This window comes from Bos indicus x Bos taurus, chromosome 22 (genome assembly GCF_003369695.1).
Source record: "Bos indicus x Bos taurus breed Angus x Brahman F1 hybrid chromosome 22, Bos_hybrid_MaternalHap_v2.0, whole genome shotgun sequence".
Taxonomy (NCBI): domain Eukaryota; kingdom Metazoa; phylum Chordata; class Mammalia; order Artiodactyla; family Bovidae; genus Bos; species Bos indicus x Bos taurus.
In genome coordinates, this window is record NC_040097.1 from 13202877 (window position 1) to 13209915 (window position 7039).

At 40.8% G+C, this 7039-nt stretch overlaps 1 pseudogene; it reads right to left on the reverse strand.

Annotated features, from left to right (window-relative positions):
* Positions 1 to 268: 268 nt before the first annotated feature.
* LOC113880705 lies at positions 269 to 1016 on the reverse strand (annotated as a pseudogene).
* Between the last annotated feature and the right edge of the window lie 6023 nt (positions 1017 to 7039).

The window sequence follows — 7039 nt, forward strand, 5'->3', positions numbered from 1 at the left end:
TTATTAGCAAGTGGGGACCCTGGACAGCAGCACGGTTTCCTTATTTCCTGTACACCCCCATTCACCGTGCTTTTTGCCAACTATTATGGCAAATGCATTGGGGGTGCGTGGCTATACCTGACAACATATACTTAAAGATCCTCTCAAGGAGATTCCTCCAGTTGACTGCAAACCCTTCTATAAAAAGTTGGCAGCTTCTGTGAACCTAGAGAAGACAATGTCTCTCTGAATGCTCAAAACTGCAAGTTTCTTTTGGGGAAAAAAAACATTAACTTGAAGGTCTATTTTATTGGCAACTTATAATGCAAAGTATTTTATTTTTAAACATTAAATTTAAAAACAAGATAGCCTAGGTGAAATAATAAAGTTTCCCAAAGCTGAATGTGCTCATCTGGAGCTCAGTTTTTCTGTTTGAAGTACAAAAAAACAACTTCCTAAAACTCCTAGGCAGGAAACTACTGTTTTGATGATCGGTGATTAGATGAACTGATCAACCTCAGTTGGTAATATCCCTTTTTTATTCCTTGGTAAGGGTTTAAAAAATTCTGTAACACGCATTTTTCTTTTAGTCTTACACAGATAATTTCATTCCAAAAGTCTCCTGAGAGGCGTATACCATATACAGGAATCCATCTTCATCCTTCTCGCTTTCATACACTTCACAAATCGGAGTGGACACACTCACCATGCTATGTCCATTCACTAACAGGAAGAAGGCTTATCAGCATTGAGCTGTAAGCGCCTTCTTATTATCTTGATGAGCTCACTCATGTTGACATGATCAGGCACCAGAAACTTTGTTTTATCCAGGACAGGAAGCTGTTTCTCACCTTTGTATCGTTCTATTATTACCGGGATTTTGGTAGGATGCTGCTCTCGGATAAGTCGGACATCTTCTACTCTTTGTTCGAAGGTTCGGCGCTGTTTGAAGGTTTTCTCGGACGGCATGGCGCTGCAGGCTGGGTGGGGGCGGCGAGTTGGAGGCTGCAGGCGGCGGCAGAGGCGGCGACAGCTCCGACAGAAAAACATTTTTTAAAGTGTTTTCTCTATTCAAAATCTGTGACAGTGTTATTATTATTCTAAGACTGTTGTACAGTTGTCATAGCTTAGAGCAAATGATGGGATATTCTGATTCTGTCAGCTTTGCGGTCCTTGAGAACTAGGATTGTTGGTTCGGAATAAAGGGTGCAATCCCCTAGTAGCTCTAGTCCTGATACACTGTGTTCCCTTAAAAGAAACTAGGACTTGGAGAAATGGCTGATTCCAGGTCTGGACTAGGAAATGTATAAGATGAACTAGAGCGTCTTGACGTAGCACGAGCAGGAAGGCCATCAGAGACAACTAGAGGGACAGACAAGTCTCAGGGGCCATTCTGAAGAGGCTCCCACAAGTCAAAGGTAAGCAGTTTGAGCCTTAATGAGAATAACATTGAAATATATTTAAATCCATGATGTCACAGTGGTATCTAAAAAGAAAGCTAACTGGTCACCTTCTGAGGATGCCAGGTAACCAATTCTTTATTATGAAAACTGTGAATAAAAACAAAGAATCGAATGTTTGTATTGCTTCTCCTTTATGAATTGCAACCAAGTAAACGAGAGGAAGTATTTCTTTGTGAAATGCTTCTAGCTCATAAATACAAACAATGTGATAGAATATCACCATTTTAACTACCTCAAATGAATCAGTTAACCTAGGCATTGAGTGAGCACTGACAACTACCAATATTAAAAGAAAATGAAAACCAGATATTATGTACCCCCTGGTGAAAGAATATATCACCACTTCATCTTGTCAAAGAGACGGAATCTGAGTCTCATCAACCCCCTGGATCTGGTAGCCAATCCATGGGAAAAACCCAGGATAGGGGAATATGCTGGCCTGTACCGCATGTAGTGTGGTAGAAGTCCAGGCTGGAGCAAACTGCACAGATTAAACAGCTTAGGTACTTCAGCAGATATACTGTGAGCAAATGAAGGGGACAGAACGGGGATATACCAAGTCAGCAGAGGGAGCCGACTACCCTACTGTGCCCTTGGTTGGTAAAACCATAAAGTAACACAGGAAGGTTACACAGGAAGGTTAGAGGGAGAGCTGGAGGCTGTGATTAGTGTGGGGCACCTGGAGAATACTTTACTGAGTGTTCTGTTCTTTTTTTGGGGGGGGGGTACTTACTTTTTTATTTAGATGCTCCAGGTGTTAGCTGAAGCACGCGGCATCTTCGTTCTTTGTTACAGCATGCGGGATCCTTAGTTGCGGCATGCGGAATCTTTAGTTGGGCAGGTAAACCCTTGGTTGCGGCATGTGGGATCTCGTTCTCTGACCCGGCCCCCTGCATTGGAAGCTCAGAGTTTTAGCCACTGGACCACCGGGGAAGTTCTCCCAAGTGTTCTGTTATTGCGTGATGCTAAGTTGCTTCACTCATGTCTGACACTTTGAGACCCTATGCACTGTAGCCCTCCGGGCTCCTCTGTCCAGGGGATTCTCCAGGCAAGAATACTGGAATGGGTTGCCTTGCCCTTCTCCAGGGGTTTTTCCCAATCCAGGGATCAAACCCACAGCTCTTATGGCTCCTGCATTGGAGGCAGATTCATTATTACTGCTGAGCCAGTGGGGAAGCCCATTCTATTGTTAACACACTACTATACTTGTTTTAACATATATATAGCCAACCCATTCAACCATCCATCAACTCACCTTAATTTTACGTTTCAAAGTAAATTACAGACATTTGTGTACTTCCCTCAAAGTACTTGGGTACTGTATACCATTAACCAGAGCTTAGTATTTATGTACAGCTTTTATCTTTTGATGTAAAATTTACATAAAATTAAATACACAAAGTTTTAGTGTACATTCACTGAATTTTTTTACAAATACATACAACCATGTAGCTCATATTAAGACAGACATTACCATCATCCCCAAATTCCCTCATGTTCCTTCTAGTTCTCTAAAACCTGAATGTATTTTTTCTCAAATGATTAAATTCAAGAACAAAATTGATTTCTTTTTGAATGAAAAAAAAAAAGCTTGTTTCACTTCCTCTTTCCTTCCCTTGAGGTTAGCTTTTGTAAACATAATATACACTAAGAATCTCACTTTGGATTATCGCTAGTAGTACTGAGAGGAAGTCTAGAATGGTGGTTAAAATTTTGGAACCAGACTGCCTGGGTTTGAATCCCAGCTCCTTTCCTTATCAATGGTGTGAGATTTCTTACATACCTTCTCTGCCTTAATTTTTTCCTTTGAAAGTTAGAGGTAATAATACCTTCATCAAAGGGCAGTTCTGAGGATTAAATGGGGTAGGATAGTTGGCCCTCTGTATCACAGTCCTCTGCGGATTCAATCAACAACGGGTTGAAACTATTTGAAGAAATTCTAGAAAGTTCCAAAAAGTAAAACTTGAGTGTGCCACATGCTGGCAACTATTTGGATAGAATTTACATTATGTTTACAGTTATTTACATAGCATTTGTGTTATTTTAGGTATTATTAATAATCTAGAGATGATTCAGAGTATATATGAGGATGTGTGTAGGTTTTATGCTAATATGAAACCATTTTCTCTTCTCTTCTTTTCACAGCTATTTGTAAGGCCTCCCCAGACAGCCATTTTGCTTTCTTGCATTTCTTTTACATGAGGATGGTCTTGATCCCTGTCTCCTGTACAATGTCACGAACTTCATTCCATAGTTCATCAGGCACTCTATCTATCAGATCTAGGCCCTTAAATCTATTTCTCACTTCCACTGTAAAATCATAAGGGATGTGATTTAGGTCATACTGAATGGTCTAGTGGTTTTCCCTACTTTCTTCAATTTAAGTCTGATATTGGCAATAAGGAGTTCATGGTCTGAGCCACAGTCAGCTCCTGGTCTTGTTTTTGCTGACTGTATAGAGCTTCTCCATCTTTGGCTGCAAAGAATATAATCAGTCTGATTTTGGTGTTGACCATCTGGTGATGTCCATGTATAGAGTCTTCTCTTGTGTTGTTGGAAGAGGGTGTTTGTTATGACCAGTGCATTTTCTTGGCAAAACTCTATTAGTCTTTGCCCTGCTTCATTCCATATTCCAAGGCCAAATTTGCCTGTTACTCCAGGTGTTTCTTGACTTCCTACTTTTGCATTCCAGTCCCCTATAATGAAAAGGACATCTTTTTTGGGTGTTAGTTCTAAAAGGTCTTTTAGGTCTTCATAGAACCGTTCAACTTCAGCTTCTTCAGCATTACTGGTTGGGGCATAGACTTGGATTACTGTGATATTGAATGGTTTGCCTTGGAAACGAAGAGAGATCATTCTGTTGTTTTTGAGATTGCAACCAAGTACTGCATTTCGGACTCTTTTGTTGACCATGATGGCTACTCCATTTCTTCTGAGGGATTCCTGCCCGCAGTAGTAAATATAATGGTCATCTGAGTTAAATTCACCCATTCCAGTCCATTTTAGTTCGCTGATTCCTAGAATGTCGACACTCACTCTTGCCATCTCTTATTTGACCACTTCCAATTTGCCTTGTTTCATGGACCTGACATTCCAGGTTCCTATGCAAAGATATAAACATATGAATGCAGAGTTCCAAAGAATAGCAAGAAGAGATAAGAAAGCCTTCTTCAGCAATCAATGCAAAGAAATAGAGGAAAACAACAGAATGGGAAAGACTAGAGATCTCTTCAAGAAAATCAGAGATACCAAAGGAACATTTCATGCAAAGATGGGCTCAATAAAGGACAGAAATGGTATGGACCTAAGAGAAGCAGACTATATTAAGAAGAGATGGCAAGGATACACAGAAGAACTGTACAAAAAAGATCTTCACGACCCAGATAATCACAATGGTGTGATCACTGACCTAGAGCCAGACATCCTGGAATGTGAAGTCAAGTGGGCCTTAGACAGCATCACTACGAACAAAGCTACTGGAGGTGATAGAATTCCAGTTGAGCTATTCCAAATCCTGAAAGACAATGCTGTGAAAGTGCTGCACTCAATATGCCAGCAAATGTGGAAAACTCAGCAGTGGCCACAGGACTGGAAAAGGTCAGTTTTCATTCCAATCCCAAAGAAAGGCAATGCCAAAGAATGCTCAAACTACCGCACAATTGCACTCATCTCACACACTAGTAAAGTAATGCTCAAAATTCTCCAAGCCAGGCTTCAGCAATATGTGAACCGTGAACTTCCTGATGTTCAAGCTGGTTTTAGAAAAGGCAGAGGAACCAGAGATCTAATTGCCAACATCCGCTAGATCATGGAAAAAGCAAGAGAGTTCCAGAAAAACATCTATTTCTACTTTATTGACTATGCCAAAGCCTTTGACTGTGTGGATCACAATAAACTGTGGCAAATTCTGAAAGAGATGGGAATACCAGACCACCTGAACTGCCTCTTGAGAAACCTGTATGCAGGTCAGGAAGCAACAGTTAGAACTGGACATGGAACAACAGACTGATTCCAAATAGGAAAAGGAGTACGTCAAGGCTGTATATTGTCACCCTGTTTATTTAACTTACATGCAGAGTACATCATGAGAAACACTGGGCTGGAAGAAACACAAGCTGGAATCAAGATTGCCGGGAGAAATATCAATAACCTCAGATATGCAGATAACACCACCCTGATGGCAGAAAGTGAAGAGGAACTACAAAGCCTCTTGATGAAAGTGAAAGTGGAGAGTGAAAAAGTTGGCTTAAAGCTTAACATTCAGAAAACGAAGATCATGGCATCCAGTCCCATCACTTCATGGGAAATAGATGGGGAAACAGTGGAAACAGTGTCAGACTTTATTTTTTTGGGCTCCAAAATCACTGCAGATGGTGACTGTAGCCATGAAATTAAAAGACGCTTACTCCTTGGAAGGAAAGTTATGACCAACCTAGATAGCATAGTCAAAAGCAGAGACATTACTTTGGCAACAAAGGTTCGTCTAGTCAAGGCTATGGTTTTTCCTGTGGTCATGTATGGATGTGAGAGTTGGACTGTGAAGAAGGCTGAGCGTTGAAGAATTGATGCTTTTGAACTGTGGTGTTGGAGAAGACTCTTGAGAGTCCCTTGGAGTGCAAGGAGATCCAACCAGTCCATTCTGAAGGAGATCAGCCCTGGGATTTCTTTGGAAGGAATGACGCTAAAGCTGAAACTCCAGTACTTTGGCCACCTCATGCGAAGAGTTGACTCATTAGAAAAGACTCTGATGCTGGGAGGGATTGGGGGCAGGAGGAGAAGGGGATGACAGAGGATGAGATGGCTGGATGGCATCACTGACTCTATGGACGTGAGTCTGAGTGAACTCTGGGAGTTGGTGATGGACAGGGAGGCCTGGCGTGCTGCGATTCATGGGGTTGCAAAGAGTCGGACACAACTGAGTGACTGATCTGATCTGATCTGAAACCATTTTATATAAGGGACTTGAGTTTTCATGATTTTTGGTATCCTTGGGGTTCTGGAACAAATGCCCCATGGATTCCAAGGGACTACTATATATGTAAAGCACTTACAACAGTACTTGGTACATAGCAAACATGATCTATGTGTTTGTTATTATTAAATGACCATTTAAATTTACATTTGTTTTTAATTGGAGGATAATTGCTTTACATTATTGTGTTGGCTTCTGCCATATATTAACAAGAGTCAGCCATAGGGATACATATGACCCCTTGCTCCTAAACCTTGCTCCTACCTTCTACTCCTTCATAGCCCTCTAGGTTGTCACAGAGCAACAGATTTGAGCTCCCAATTAAATTACCATTTCACACTATGTATCATTTCTTTTAAGAACTATTTTCATGATTGTCTTCAGATTTAAAATTACATTAACAAGAATAATATTAACAACAATTCTTTAGACTTTACTAGATTTGAAGGTATATTGCAGGCATCCAATAACTTAACTATGGGTTGTCCTTACAATCTGGAACCATTTGTTCTAGAACCCTTCAGATACCATCCATCTAGTATAGCTCCCATGTGGTCTTGAGGAAACCTTCTCTGTTTAGCTTTCTTTTCTTTGAGCTGTGAGACTTATACAGGGGATTTTCAGA